The sequence below is a fragment of the Narcine bancroftii genome, chromosome 6, assembly GCF_036971445.1.
Source record: "Narcine bancroftii isolate sNarBan1 chromosome 6, sNarBan1.hap1, whole genome shotgun sequence".
Classification (NCBI taxonomy): Eukaryota; Metazoa; Chordata; class Chondrichthyes; order Torpediniformes; family Narcinidae; genus Narcine; species Narcine bancroftii.
In genome coordinates this window covers 28,690,532-28,707,210 of record NC_091474.1, presented here as the reverse complement: position 1 = coordinate 28,707,210, position 16,679 = coordinate 28,690,532, and the positions used below count along the sequence as shown (strand labels likewise).

Here is a 16,679-nt window from a genome sequence, read left to right as displayed (position 1 = left end):
TCCATATCTAAGCTGAATCAATGCCTGACATGGCATATATAGTCAACTTACCCAGTAACAGGATCTTTAGCACGGTTTCTCTACACACAGGATTTGCAGTCAAACCCCCAAATTGTTCAACTCAGTCCTGAACTCTGCTCAAAAGCAGACACCAATGGAGTCAGGAGGAATGGAGAGTTAGAAAATTATCCCTCCTTGTCCCTACACTAGGAATGTAGCCTGAGGGGTAGATGGTTGGTGCCAGGGAAAACCGGTTTAAGTTTGGTTGGGGGATATTGTGTAGGAGGAATGGTCCAAACTTTCTGTGGAGAAATGAAATGGGGGAAACCAGATGGGATTACACCCACAGTAAACCTGACTCCCATTGCTCAACTACTAGCTGCAGATGGCCTTCCCAGTCAGGCCTCATCCAGTCAGTGGCCACCCAATTATCACCAATGAGCATAGCCCCCTCCCCTCCTTTCCCCCATCCCTTCCTGACCTGGGGAGGGGGGGGGTCAATGAGCTCGTCCTACCTTGGTTCTCAACTTTTTGCAATGTAAGCCTCACTGGAGAAGGCCTGAAACGTTGACTGCCTTTTGCTTCCAGTGGATGCTGCATGACCTGCTGACTTTCTCCAGCATGTTTGTACACTGCACTTAACCCCAGCGTCTGAAGACTTTCTTGTTTGCCTAACTTTCTTGTTTACATTCAATATGATGTGTGGCCCTCCTCCCTTTCAGCTCCTGGTGATCACTGGCTGCTCCTTGTTTGGGGGTTAAGGCTTTTCCGGGGGTCACTGGGTACTGCCAGCTATCTCATGGGAGGGGACTATCCTGTCTAGTATATTTTTATTCAATTTAACTTTCTTTGTGAACTTTCTAATTAAATTACCTCTGCATTATTGGAGACTCGCTGACTTGGCGCTGGGGACTTCTATTCTAATCAATGAGCCATCTGTTGACACAGGCAGCTTACGTGCTCATTCATCAGACCAGGCATCATACATCCCCACTTGCCCGCTGCTGTTACACTACTTTTCCTTGATAAACCATGAGAAAGGGATCACAGGTTGATTCACAAGCTGCTCCAGGGGCGAGTTATGTTTCACAGGATGAAGATAATCAATGCTTGGACAGGTTGTGTAATACATTTTCCCAGGTCTTCACTCTCCCAGCTGACAGAGAGACCAGTTTAGTGCAGCAGCTTTTACAATCCCCCGCTCTCCATACAGTGAAAGGTGAGAGGTTTGCAAAACACCCACACCCACTGAAACATTCGGATCTCACTGAAGCTGGCTTGCTGGCTTTGTGGAGGGAAGCTCCAAACCAGGGTCACATTCCCAAGACTCCCTATCCCAGGACAATCCGGATCAGGCTCTGAAACCCCTCCATCGCCTTCACTCCCTGACTCAAAAAAATGAGGTTCATTCCACAGCCACCCTCATCTCATCTCATTCCATGTCTGAAAGTCCTGTGAAACATCCATTCCACTTTGAGGGATAGTGGTCAGGAATTATTGGCTTGGCAGTTGGACTGAACTTTGACAGAATTGTTGATACTTTGAAAGCTTCCCAACCACCTCCCTCCCCCAAACTTGTGCAATAATGTCAGAAACCGAACAACCGATTTATACACAGTACAAACCCACAGACTGCAGCATGACGATGATCAGATCAACCGCTCTGAATGACCAGGATATTGGGGCAAAAAAGCAATTGATTCAGGTACTGGCCTCCATCACCACCCTCTCTCAGTCCACACTTCTTCAGACACCTTTGTGACCTCAGGGTTTTCCTAAACACCTGACAGTCAATTAAGTGCAGATGCCATAGTGAACACTGAATCACGTCTGTGATCCCACACATTGCAGTGAACTCAGTTTGTCCCAGTTCCCATTCCTCACAGCGAGTTCTGGGCTGTGGCCAGTACATTTTGGAAGGATAAACCAAGAAAAGACATACATGGTAAATGGTAGGGCACTGAGGAGTGTGGTAGAACAGAGGGATCTGGGAATGCAGTATCATAATTCCCTGAAAATGGTGACACATTTGTAATTAGAATTGTAAAGGAAGCTTTTGGGATGTTGGCCTTCATAAATCATTGAGTATAGGAGCAGGGATGTTACGGTAAAATTGTACAAATCTTTGGTGAGGCTAAATTTGGAGTATTGTGTGCAGTTTTGGTCACTTAACTCTAGGAAAAATATCATTAAAATTGAAAGAGTGCAGAGAAGATTTATCAGGATCTTGCCTGGACTTCAGGAACTAAGTTACAGAGAAAGGTTAACCAGGTTAGGACTTAATTCTCTGGAGTGCAGAGGGGAGATTTGATAGAGGTATTTAAAATTATGAGGGGGATAGACAGAGTAAATGTTGGTATGCTTTTCCCTCTGAGGGTAGGTGAGCTACAAACCAGAGGTTAAGGGTGAAAGAGGAAAGGTTTAGGGGGAACATGAGGGGAAATTTCTTCACACAGAGAGCGGTGGGAGCGTGGAACAAGCTGTCAGCTGAAGTGTTGAATATCGGCTCAATTTTAACATTTAACAACAATTTGGATAGATACATGGATTGGAGGGGTATGGAGGGCTATTGGCTGGGTGTAGGTCAGTGGGACTAGGGGGAATAATAGTTTGGCACAGACTAGAAGGGATCTGTTTCTGTGCTGTAATTTTCTATGATTTTTATGGTCTCCCACTGTCTAACTGACTCTAAGACAGTGATTCTAATACCTGCCCTGCATCATCCCAGCAGCTGCTGGAGGGACACACTCACAAATGGTTAGCACAACACTGTTACAGCACCAGCGACTGGGGTTTGAATCTGGCACTGTCTGTAAGGAGTTTGTACATGTCTGTGTGGTTTTTGCTCAGGTGCTCCGGTTCCCTCCCACCCTTCAAAAATGTACACGTGTAAGTTAATTTGGATGTAATTGGGCGACACGGGTTTAAATGACCAGAATTGGCTTCTACTGCGCTGCAAATAAAATTTAAATACTGAATACAAACCACAATACGATAGAACAAAATCAATTCTCCCTCCAAATCAGAGCCAGACCAGCATAGAAAATTCTCACAATTTATTACAAAGTGCACAGAAATATCCTGCCTCTTCTCTCACAGGAAGTGGATAGTTCGGAGAGTGTTGGACCGTTGCTTATTTCCCTCCAGATTCACAGGGAATGGAGGTCGGTGTAATTGGTCTTTCTGCTGATCCAATTTGTATTTTTGGCAACACTTCAAAATGAGAAAATTAGTTGCACTGCCTGAAATAGGAACAGATAAATCATTTACATCTCACTTAAATATGCATGCCGTGTGTGTCTGTGCAAACACAAGGCTACTAAATATAGCGAGTGTGTGAACTGGCAGTTAAATGGCATGATATCAACTGCTGAAGATCAAGATTCACATGCAATTATAAAGCATACGGCTTTGTGGGAGATATGACTCCCCACTGACCCTCACAAGGTGTCTGATTATTAGTGTTGCATCAGTGATGTCGAGCCTGTGCTCTCACCCCCTCCCCAGCTCTGGGATACCAGGAGCAGTGCAGAGAACCACCCCCCCACCACCCAGCTCCTGGAGACCAGGATTAGTGCAGAGACCCCGAGCACCAGGAGACAAAGGAGCAGTACAGAAACTGTTGCTCCCCCAGCTCCGGGAGAAGGTGAATATAATCCAGCCAGGAATCGGAGAAGCAGGATCACAGATGGATCTGCCACTAGTGACACCACCAGCTTCACCTCAGGAGACCTTAATCCCAGAGGATGATCACCTCCTGTTCCTGACCTCAAAAACAGTGCTGGAGCTCACCAAAGCAGTGGGCAGGAGGGTTCAGGCTGAATGACACTGAACTGTAAGGATTGTGCACTGGAGGCTCCAATGAACAGCAATAGAGTATGAAATAGCAACCGTCAACGTACACAGTTTCTGCCCAAAACCTATTGGTCTTCCAGCACACAGAGATGTTGGTGAGGGGATGCTGCCGACTGGCACATTCCAGGCTGCAGGTGTACGTGCTGAGGGACGCACTGAGGCTTGGTGCAGCCAACGTGAGTGTGCAGTGGAGAAGGACCACAGTCTAGAGTCCGTCCATTACCAGGCATTGAGGGGCTGAGACCAAGGGGAAGTTTCTCAAACAACAGAGGGGAGAATAATGACTAGGTGCCCCGGGGGTATTAAATAGAAATGAATGTAACAATATTCATTGACGGCAATGTATGAATATGACTCCGCAGATGTGAAAGGACTTTGAACGTTTTCTTTTTTTGTAAATAATTTCTTGCAATTAATGTCAATTTTTGGAAAAAAAATGCGTTGCTATCCCTCAGTTCACATCCTGCACCCTGCTGCACCCCACTGCACAATTTCATTTACTGATTTTTATTTATTGCTCTACCTGTAACTGAATATTTATTATCCATCCATCTTTTATAATTATTATCTTTCTGTACTGGGGTAATTTACAGTGTACAGATGCAGGTTTTTTTAACAAAATGTTTGGCTGCAGCAGCAAGGATTTTGGTGCATATGTGTACAGTGTACTTATGTATATGACAGCAAACTCGTTACCCATTCTAATTTCTTTCCTAATTACCTGCTGCTCAATTTCTTACCTTGATGAAGGGCTGAGGCTCAAAATGTCAGTTACATATCTTTACCTCCTATGGAAGCTGCAAGACCTGCCAAGTTCCTCCAGCATTTCTGTATTTTTACTAAGTTTTGACCTTCCAAGTGACAGCAGGCTTTGATGGAGCCATGTTTTGTGAAGTCCAGGTTACTTGTAGCTTAAAGAAGGGCTCAGGCCTGAAACCATGGTGTCTGCAGATTTTCGTGTTTCACTGCTAAAGGTTGTATAAATGGGTACAGAATCCTCCCCCCTGTACTGTAGCCTTTCTGTACCTTTAAATTCTTTCTTCCACAGTCAATGACCTCTCATTTTTCCTCATTACTTTTCCATCTACCAGCTCCTTGTCCCTTCACTTAACCTTTTCATATCCTTTTCCATGTTCTTCTGCGCTCCTTGCCACCTGCCGATCAGTATCGTCAGTATCACTGACCTTAACCCTCAGTCTCTTTAGTTAAGTCATGAGCATGGATTGTATATCTTTGACTCCCCATCAGCAATTCCTCTGACATCACTAGTTTCTGAATTGCTGATCGAATAGATCCATTCATCCCAAACGTGTTTTCTCTGCCTTGGAGTTTGCTCAGTGTTTCCTCATCTGGTTATATAACCACCTTCTCCTCCTGTCTGAGGAGGACAGTGCACATCCTCTTAGCTCATCTTCACAAAGTGGAGGTTCAGTGGGTGTATGAAAAAGAAAGGGATGGAGGGATCTAACACTATAGTGAGATGGAGAGCAGTACAGAAACCTCCAGCACTGGGGCCGCTGGGCTGAATGGCCTGTTTCTGCAGTGGCTTCAATGATATCTAATCTACGCTGGAGAGTGGAGTTGTCCTTTGAACAGTAAGCGCGAGAAGTCTTGATGTTGGGGTTTCCCCCTCGAGCGAAGGAGGATGTGGAGGGACCTTAAAGAGGTTTAATAAACCATGAGACATGTAGATAATGTGAGTGGTCACTGTCTTTTCCCTGGGGCAGGGGAGTCTCAAACTTCCCTGCCCCAATATAAAAGCATATATTTAAGCTTAGAGAGAAAGGATTTAAAGAGAAACTGAGGGGAAAGTATTTTTACACAGAGGGAGGTGATGTGTGGAATGAGCTACCAGAGGAAGTGGTAGAGCTGGGGAGTTTTACAGCATTTAATATACATTTGATGTGTCCATGGATAGGAAAGGTCGAGAAGGATATGGGCCAAATGCAGGAAAATGGAATTAGCTTTGAATGACATTTTGGTCAGTGTGGACAAGATGGGCTGAAGAGCCTGCCTATATAATTCAATGAATCTACCAGCGGACTGAGGAATGAGAGATGATCTCAGTGAAATTTATCAAATTCTTACGGGTCATGGTGATATTATTCCGACTGAGCCATCTAGAGATTCTGATTTTGAACAAGGCTTTGCCCATTCAAGACCGAAGTCAGAATTTGAATCAGGTTTATTGTCGTGAACATGTGTCACAGAATTTGTTGTTTTGCAGCTGCATTATTGTGGATTACAGGTCCAAAAGTTGCTATGAATTAGATTTCTGCAAATAAATTATTTAAAAATCAATAAATGAGTGCAAAAAGAAGATAAATGACATTTTTACATAGAAACCAGAATTATTCCACATACTTACCTCCAGATGTGGTCGTTTACCCAGAGGTACCTTTAGAGCACTTAGGGCACAGCCTTCCTATGTTGCAGAGTTTGTTGGAGGGGGAATGTTATATTTATTTGGCCTGTTTCTTACGGAGGGGCTGGGGTCAATTCACACAGCAGCTGCTCTGTTAAAATGTGCAGGGGTACGAGTGGAAAAATTACAGGGTGGAATTTGCATTAAAAATTCCGTCCCAAAGTTTTTACACTGCCTCCAGAGCAGAAATGTTCCTGAAATTTTCTGCTGTTGGGTGGCTGTGTAAAAATACCTAATGTGAGGTCATGTCTATGGGTTCATTGTCCATTCAGAAATCTGATGGCGGAGGGGAAGAAGCTGTTTTTGTACCATTGGATGCTCGTCTTCAGGCTCCTGTTTTTCCTTCTTGATGGCAGCAGTGTGAAGAGGGTGGTGAGGGTCCCTGATGATAGAGACTGCTTTCTTGAGACACTGTCTCTTGAAGATGTCCTCGAAGTCTGATGCCCATGATGAAGTTGGACTAGTTTGCAACTCTGTGTAGTCTTTTTCCTGTCCTGTGCATTGGTATCTCCATACCAGACGATGATGCAACCAGTCAGAATGCTCTCCACAGAACACCTGTAGAAATTTGCAAGACTCTATGGTGACAAACTCCTCACTAAGTCTTTTCGCTGGCGAGGCTTCTTCGTGATTGCAGTGACATGGAGGCCGAAGGACAGGTCCTCAGAGATGTGGACATCCAGGAACTTGACCCTCTCCACTGCTGAGCCCTCAATGAGGACTGGCTAGTGTTCTCCCAGTTTCCCCTTCCTGAAGTCCACAAACAGGTGAGGAGGTGAATTCTCTCCCCAAGATGTTTGTGGAGCCTTAGTCTCTCCATGTATATCTCGGACAGAGTTTGATGGGTTCTTGGATGTTGAAGGAGTGAAAGAATCCAGAGTTAGACCAAGAGGTAGAAATCAGCAGACCCAATGGCCCACCCCTGCTTCTATTTCTCACGTTCTATATTCCAAAAGCTGGCAGGTTGTGTAAATCTTGGAAACTGATGATGGATTATGAATGGAAGAGAGAGAGACAGAGGCTCAGGATGGATTGTGGAGTTAACTAGGCAGATCAGTAATCTGTTGTCAACAGTGTTGACTCAGCCAAACATGCCTGATAGGGCATAAATCTCCGTCACCTTCTCCCTCCATTTTCAAGAAGCCACTTAGAGCCAAGTAAATAGCTCTTACTGAGCAGAAAGTAATGCTGGAGGCGTGATGAATGATGACCTGCTCATACTGGCTGAATCCTATCTGACTGCTCTGCAATAGCCCTGTATGATCTATACATTCAACAAAATATATTTTGTTACAAATGTTCTTACTTTGATTTTATGTGGTTTTATTCAGGGTAGATGTGGAGATTCTTGTGGAAGAATTCAGAATGGTGGACAGGCCAGGTAATCACCATTTTATAAATAAGAGATTGGCTGTTAAGTTGGCTAAGGTCATTAGTTTCACTTGGAGGTCCGTGAATCTTTGGACCCCTCTTCGCAGGGTATGGAAGCAGAACCTTTGAATAGATCCCTGATAAACAGGTTGGTGAAATAACTCCCTGGTCCCCACTGTCTCATCTTCACCATGGACGTCCAGTCTCTTATGTGTCTGCCTCCATCAGGAAGGTCTCAACACCCTCCACTTCTTCCTGGAACCATGTTCTGACCAGCTTCCCTCCTCCAACACTCACCTCTGCCTGCCAGAACTTGTTCTCATCCCGAACAACTCATCTATTTTATCAACTTTGTGACTAATCTTCATCTCACTCTGAAGTTCACTTGGACTATTTTTGACACTTCTCTCCTCTTTCGAGATCTCTCACTTTTCCAGTTGCTCTCAATCTGTTGCAACTTAGATAACCTCCTTCACTGCCCCTGCCTGAAGTCAAAATTAGAATCAGAATCAGAATCAAGTTTATTATCATGAACATGTGTCACAAAATTTGTTGTTTTGTGGCAGATGCATTGTACATTCAGTCATCTAAGTCGTTAATATAGGTGAAAAACAGCAGTGGACCCAGCTCTGATCCCTGCAGCACACTGCTGGTCACAGGCCTCCAGTCTGAGTAACACCCCTCCACTGCCACCTTCTCTCCTAATATCAAGCTAATTCTATCCGAACATGATTGCTTACACATTTCCACATCCCTCTCTCCCTTGCATGGTCATTTGTCTGTCAAGAAGTGGGACAGTTAGCTCAGTGGTTAGCGCAAAGGTATTACAGGCCCGTGGCCCAGGTTTGAATCAGCCACTGGCTGAAAGGAGCTTGTACATTCTCAGTGTGACCACATGAGTTTCTTCTGGTATTTTCCTGTTCCCTCCCATGTTCCAAAGATATATGGGGTTTGCAGGTTGATTGGTCACATGGGTGTAATTGGGCAGCGCAGACTCATGGATCGGAAGGGCCTGTTACTGTGCTCTAAATTCAATTAAATCCTCTTAAGTGTTACTGTTCTACCTTCCTCCAGCAGCTCGTTCCAGGAACTCTCTAACCCTGGTCTTGAGTAGTGAGAGAACTCCCTACCAGCAATATTTATCATAGTCCCACTGTGAGGGTCATCTTCAGAATCAGAATCAGGATTTATTGTCATGAACAAGTCATGAAATTCAGTGTTTTGCAGCCACATCATAGAGTAAACATTCATACTATAACCAACTTACAACACTACTATTAAAAAAAATTAAAATAATAGTGCACAAAAAGTAAGGCAGTGTCTTTGGTTCATTGATTATTCAGGAATCTGATGGCAGCGGGGAAGAAGCAGTCCTTGTGCTGCCGACTGCTCATCTTTAGACTCCTGTACCTCCTTCCTGATGGTAGCAGAGTGAAGAGGACTTGGCCTGGGTGGTGGGGGGTCTTTGAGGATAGAGGCTGCTTTTTTAAGACACCCCCTCAATGGAATGGAGTCTGGTGCTTGTGATATCGCAGGCCGAGTTAACAACCCTCTGGAGTTTATTCTTGTCCTGAGAGTTGGCGCTTCCATTCCAGGCAGTGATGCAACCAGCCAGAATGTTCTCCACGGTCTACCTGTAGAGGTTTACGAGGGTCTTTGGTGACGTACTGAATCTCCTCAGACACCTCACAAAGTATATTCATTGGCAAACCTTCTTAACAGCACCTGATAACCTGAATACGCCTGAGATTGTCTGATCTCGGAAGCTAAGCAGGCTCAGGCCTGGTCAGTACTTGGAAGGGAGACCACCCAGGAACACCAGGTACTGTAGTTTTCTGTGAGGGGCGCTGGACAAAGTGACAACTCTCCGTCTCCCTTACAGTGGACAAAAGTTAAAGAATTTCATATATGTTACATTCTGAATGTAGTATTATGTTACAATAACGGAACCTTAACCTATACCTTTGTGATTGCATCAACATGGAGGCTCCAGGACAGATCCTCAGAGATGTTGACACCCAGGAATTTGAAGTTCCCGACCCGCTCCACTACTGAGCCCTCGATGAGGTCTGGGTCGTGTTCCCCTGATTTCCCCTTGAAGTTCACAATCATCTCCTTGGTTTTTTTGACGTTGAGCACAAGGTTTTTGTCGTTACACCATTCAATGAGCTGATCTATCTCCCTCCTGTACATTTCCTCATTGCCGCTTATGAATCTGCCAACAACTGTGGTGTCATTGGCAAACTTGTAGATAGTATTGGAATTGTCCCTGGCCATACTGTCGTGGGTGTATAATGAGTGGGCTAAGCACGTATCCTTGGGGTGTGCCTGTGTTGATAATCAGTGAGAAAGAGACGTTGTTTCCAATTTGTACTGTCTGTGGTCTTCCAATGAGAAAGTCAAGGATCCAGTTGCAGAGGGGGGTACAGAGGCCCAGAGTTTGTAGCTTCTTGACCAGCACTGAGGGAATAATGGCGTTGAAGGCTGAGCTGTAGTTGATGAAGAGCAGCCGTATGTATGAATTGCTGTTTTCAAGGTGATCCAGAGTTGAGTGGAAAGCCAGCGATATTGCATCTGTTGTGGAGCGATTGTGATGATGGGTGAATTGCAGTGGGTCCAGATCTTTGTTTAGGTACTGAAGTGCCAGTTGATGAAGTAGACAAAAACAATGTGGTCAAACAATATTCATGGCTTTTATTAGCAGAAACTTATGGTACAATAATGAAAGCCAATGGGTGCATATACAGTTATATCCAAGGGGAGTGTTTTTAACGGTAGAGATAATGCACAGCCAATGTTAGTACAGCAAGGCTTGACAGAGGGGAGACAGGCAGCTTAGCAGAGATTCACCACAGGTATGTGTTAATTCTGGCCACGACCAGCCTCTCAAAGCATTTAATCACAGTAGAAGTTAGTGCTACTGGGCGATAGGTGTTGAGGAAGCTCACACTACTCTTCTTGGCTACTGGGATGATTGATGCCCTTTTGAAGCAGGTGGGATCCTTTGACTGCCACAATGAGAGATTGAAAATGTCCATGAAGACTCCGGCTAGTTGGTTGGCACATATTTTCAGTACCATGCCAGGTACGCCGTCAGGGCCTAATGCCATGCGAGAGTTCACCCTCTTGAATGATGTACTGGTGTCATCCTCAGAGACAGATATCACAGGGTTCTCAGCCTTTTCAGGGATTCTAGTAGGCACTGTTTGGTTCTTCTACTCAAAGCGGGCATAGAAGGTGTTCAGCTCACCGGGTGGTGAAGCATCGCAGCCATCTACAGTGTTCACCCTCACATTTTAGGCTGTAATGGCCTGCCTTCCCTGCTATAGCTGCTGTGTATTTCTCTCTGTCTCTAGCTTCCTCCAGAATTGCTCCTTTGCTTCAGAGATGGCCTTCCACAGGTTGTACCTGGATTTCTTGTAAAGATTCTGATCCTCGCCTTAAACATCCTTGTTCTCGCCCTCAGCAGGTTGCAAATCCTCTGATTCATTCAGGGTTTCTGGTTGGGGATCACCCGATATGTCCGTGTGGGCACACACTCGTCCATGGAGGTCTGAAAAGTTAGTAACACCTGCTGCATATTAATTCATGTCTGTGGATGAGTTCTTCAATATGTTCCAGTCCACTGATTCAAAGTAGTCCTGCAGACACTCCTCTGACTCCTTGACCATACCGTCACCATCTTCACCACTGTTGTCCTCAGTCTCTGCTTGTACACCGGGAGTTGAAGTACAGCTAGGTGATCAGGCTTGCTGAAGTGCAGTCGTGGTATGGCTCGGTATGCATTTTTCATGGAGGTGTAGCAGCGGTTGAGTGTGCTGGTTCCCCTGGTCTTGCATGTGATGTGTTAGTGATAGTTTGTCAGAGTCTTCTTCAGGTTGGCCTGATTGATGTCCCCTACAATAATTAGGAAGGCATCCAGATGAGCTGTTTCATGGCTGTTAGTCACAGTGCTCAGTCCTTCCAGTGTCAACCTGAGGTTAGCTTGGGGAGGAATATGACCAGGATGATAACGGTGAACTCCCTCAGCTGGTAGAATGGGCAATGCTTAATCGCCATATGTTCCAGGTTGGGGGAGCAGGCCTGGAACATGATCGTAATGTCTGTGCACCACGATGAATTGATGATGATGCCTCCCCTGGTTTTTCCAGTCGCTGGTGCTCAGTCAGCATGATGGAGGATGTAGCCTTTGGTCTGCAGAACCATGTCTGGAATGTCTGCATTCATCCATGTTTCTGTAAAGCACATCGTGCAGAACTCTCTGATGACTCTCTGATGATGAAGTCTGGCTTGTCAATATAGGGTCTGAAGTCTGGGGCCAAGATCAGGCATTACATTGGAAAGGTACATTAACCGCACAACCTGATTTCTCTTCTGCATGTCTTTAATCTGCTCCAGAAACTCCAGTATATCCTCAAGGAACAGCATCTCTTCTTCTGAATAGTCTACACATAACAGCCTTCCCACTTCAACACTAAATTCAACAGTTTCAGATAATTCTTTCTCCAGTCTTTGCAGCTCACACATGCAATGATCGCATTTTCTTTTTTTCTGGTAATGTTAGGTTTTATTTGTCTTTTTCTATTGACACCGCCCTCAGTCAAACTCTTTGCTATTACCAGCCTCCTGCACCCTCTCTTGCCCTCACCTCCACCACTAATCTTTCCTGGTCTCCACTCCATCCCACTGTTTCCTTTTCCTTCTTCCTGCTCCACGTGACTCATTGCTACATGTTTCAACCCAAACCCATAACCCTTGCCTACTCTCCACAGATGCTGCCTGATCTTCCAGTGATTTCAGTTTTATTTTGGATCTCCAGCGTCTCCACGTTTTTATTTTTAAACAAGCGGGAGAATCGTTGGGACATCCCAGAGGGTTTTCCACCAATAATTGCACCCAGAGTAGACTTGCAGGTAATGTTGCAGACAATTAGTGCAGTAAGCAGTGACCAGGTATCTATTTTGGGTGAATAATGTTGCAGAACACCAGGGATATGTCCCCCGTCAATGCCAAAATAACACTCATTACTTCTTTAACCAGAGGATAGAAAAGGGCCCATCTCAAAAACAAAGCATAGAATAATGTGGAACTCTATCAGAATTGCACCTCCAAAGGTAAGCACCCTTCCCTCAGTACCGCTCCTCCCTCAGTACCACCCCTCCCTCAGTACAGCCCCTCCCTCAGTACTGCCCCTCCCTCAGTACCACCCCTCCCTCAGTGCTGCCCTCCCACAGCGTGACTCCTCTAACAGTCCTCAGTGCAGCTGATTTAATTCCTATATTTTGGATGTTTTCCCTCTGTCAGGAGCTGTTGCCATCAGTGTCATTGGGGCGTGTGAGTATACTGTGCAGAGAGGTGACCGATAATTTTCCAGCAAGGACCCTTCTCGGCTCAGTGAAGGGACTGTGGATTTTAGCTGAGATTCCATTAGCCATTGGAGGTACAGGGATCTCAGTAACAACATAGCACTAAAGAAATGTCATTGCCATGGCAACTGGTAACCCAGTGTTTTAGATGTCACAGTATGGCTGTCAATAAAGCATCAATCCCAGTGGTCGACTTGCTGAGAAACTCCAGCGAACACGCTGCTCCAAGCCAGTCATACTGAACAAGGTGTCAGTTGCCTTACACAAGGTGGTACAGTGGTGCAGCAGGTAGTACCACTGTCCCACAGCACCAGGGTCCTGTATTCAACCCCCACCTCCGGCACTACCTGTGTGGAGTCCGCGCATTCTCCCTGGGACCCACTGCATGCTCTTGCTGCCTCCCACCTCCAGCACTGACTGTGGAGTCCGCCCGTTCTCCCTGTGACCCACCGCAGGCTCTTGTTTCTTCCTACCTCCAGCACTCACTGTGTGGAATCCGTATGTTCTCCCTGTAACTCACCACATGCTCTGGTTTCTTCCCACCTTATAGGGACAAGGGGGCTGGCACTGTAAATAGCCTTGATGTGTACATGCCTGGTAGGATCTGGACAAGTTTGAGGGATGTGGGGAGAAATAATGTGAATGTGAGACTCTTAGTCTGAACAGACTCATTGAACCACAGGCCTGTCGTCTGTACTTTATAGAACCTTGAGAACCTTACCACTGTCTCATCCCCGAGAAGATAAATAGGTCCGTCTGCTGCCTCACTAGGCAATGATCTCCTCTCCAGCTATGAGCAGAAACCAGGCAGGCGCCTGAAAATAAAAGGTGAGGGAAGGAGAGGAGAAGAGGGAGGAAGGAACAGGGGGAGGAGAACAGGCTGACAGGTAAAAGTTCATAGGTGGGAAGGGAGAAGAGAAAAAAAACTGAGAAGCGATAGGGTGAGAGGGTAGCTCTCTTAGAGGAGAGGGCTCCTGGCCTTTGCCAATTGAACTGGAAGGAAACAGGCTCCTGCTTCAGGGTTACAGGGTAGTGACATCATCTTCAGACAGATAGCAACTTCCTCCCCTCTTGCCTCCAGTGCTGGAACTAAAAACGCATCTGCAGCAATATCAAGATGTCAGTACTCTCATAATTTTGCTGCGGTTGCAATTTCTCAGCTCGGAAACTAACACTGCTTCTCCTTCCAAACCTGCTGCTGATTTCCAGTGCTCCGCTTCAGATCTCCAACTTCTGCAGCGTTTCCCTTTCTCCCACTTCCAGCACTGTATCCATTCCCTTCTCGTGTCTTCTCCAGATATATCAGCTGCGGTTACCAAACCTCCTTGCCCTCTCAGCCAGCTCCCTGATCACTGGTGTCTCCTGGTCTCTACCGCATCACCATCACCCCTTTACACTTTCTCCAAAACACCTCATTCTCTACAACTTAAAACATGCTTGATTTCAATCAGTTCCTGCCCGTTCTGTTGCTCTCTCCTCAGAAGCTGTTGAGTATTTTCAGAATTGGGGTGGCACAGTTGACGTTGCAGTTAGTGTAACGCCTTTACAGCGCCAGCGATCAGGACCAGGGTTTGTATCCCACGCTGTCTGTAAGGAGTTTGTACGTTTTCCCAGTGTTTGCGTGGGTTTTTCCCAGGGGCTCTGGTTTCTTCCCACCGTTCTAAATGTACCGGGGGTGTAGGTTAATTGGATGTAATTGGGCAGCACGGACCTGTGGGCCAAAATGGCCTGTTACTCTCCTGTATGTTTAATTTAAATTTTAAATTTAAAAATCTCTGTTTTTCAGATCCAAAATAAAGAGAGGAAGAATAGATGGTATTCAGAGAAGGAAAGAAAAAAAGCTGAAAGAAACATAAATGCCTCACAGCTCCAGTGACCTGGGTTCAGTCCCGACCTCCTGTCTGTGTGAAGTTTGCATGTTCTTCCAGTGATTATGTGGTTTCATGTCAAGTTCTGTGGGTCTTCCATGTTCCAAAAACACGTTGGAAGGTGGATGATAAATTGTACATCTTTCCTGGAATGGGCTAATGACAAAAGATTCAAAAGGCAGTTGATGTGCTTGTGATGGAGTCTACAGGGAAAACTACAAGTCTGCAAATACAAACCAAAGTCTGATTAGGGCCAGTTTTGTACATACACGGGTACGTAGGCCAGGCAGAGAGAATGTAAGAATGCTTTTTAGTAGACTAAGAACAGCTAAATGTTCAAAGAAAAATTCTCAACACATAGATACATTGAGAAGGACTTGGAAGGACAAACCAGAAGGCTGAGTACAGGGTTAATGGTCAGTTACTTAACAGTGTGGATGAACAGAGGGACCTTAGGGTCCAAATCCTTTCACCTCTCAAAGATGCTGCACAGGTTGATAGGACAATTGAGATGGCCTATGGGATGTTGGGTTTCATTAATAAGGGGATTGAGTTCAAGAGTCAAGAGGTCATATGGCAACTCTACAAATCTCTAGTGAGACCATACTTAAACTATTGTGTTCAGTTCTGGTCACCTCATTATCAGAAGGATGTGGAAGCTCTGGAGAGGGTGCAGAGATTTACCAGGATGTTACCTGGATTGGGAAACAAGTCTTATGAGGCAAGGTTACCAGATCTAGGTCTTTCTCTCTGGAGCAAAGAAAGATGAATGAAGACTTAATAGAGGTCTTCAAGATTCTGAGAGGCCTATTTCCCAGGGCAGGAATAGCATCTGTCAAAAGTACATAGTGGAGGGAGGGAAGATTAGGGGAGACATCGGGGGTAAGTGTTTTTTTTTTACACAGAGAGTTGTGGTGGAGGCTGAAACATTAGGGCATTTAAGAGACTCTTAGACAGGCACATGGATGAAAGAAAAATAGAGATTACGGGGTAGGGAGGGTTTAGTTCATTTTTTTAAAGAAATATATGGGCCGGCACAATATCAAGGGTCAAAAGGCCTGTACTGTGCTGTAGTGTTCTATATTCTTGGAGAAGTTTAAACTCCATGAGGAAAGTGGTTCATCTATGATTCACGAAGGTGATTATGGGTGGAGTTTGATTGCAGGTTTCATCAGGACTTTGGAGTGTCTTAAGAAACTGCAAAGATTGAATAAGTAAGCATAGAGGATATATTAGCAAGAAATATTTAAAAAAGTAAAAATTTCAGTAACTATGAAAAACAAAAAGGTAATAAAAGCAAGGAAGTGTACTATAGAAATGTCGGACAACATTTTAATGGGAAATAAAATATGATTGAGACATTAAACAAATAGATATGCATTAATTTTTACTACAAAAACACTTTTGAACATGGAGGGGAACCAAGAATCTAATTACATGGAGGAACATTAAATAATTAATGAAAGAAAGTATTAGAAAAATTAGAGGGCTCAATCTGGTCGTATTTCCTAGATCCAATATTCAGTAGCTCAGGGTTCCAATACAGAGAAAAGCTAAATGCAAGAGTAAAATCAAGAAGCTGCAGGGTCTGGAAAGCTGAAATAATGGCTCTGACGTCCACCATCAAGTGCTTAGAGAGGTGGGTCATTACTCGCATTAGCTCCACTCTCCCAGCCACCCTCGACCCACTCCGGTTCGCCTAGCATTGCTACAGGTCTCATATCCCTACCCTACATTCATCCCTGCGACACCTGGACAACATCAGACTGCTAGTCATTGGCTATAGTCCACCTT

At 45.1% G+C, this 16,679-nt stretch overlaps 1 long non-coding RNA gene across 1 annotated transcript; it reads right to left on the bottom strand.

Annotated features, from left to right (window-relative positions):
* Positions 1 to 3,059: 3,059 nt before the first annotated feature.
* Positions 3,060 to 16,646, bottom strand: LOC138737476 (uncharacterized). Its single transcript, XR_011340950.1, has 3 exons — positions 16,615 to 16,646; positions 14,883 to 15,041; positions 3,060 to 3,242 (listed from the first exon to the last, which is right to left on the bottom strand). It is a non-coding gene; the product is annotated as an uncharacterized lncRNA (long non-coding RNA).
* Between the last annotated feature and the right edge of the window lie 33 nt (positions 16,647 to 16,679).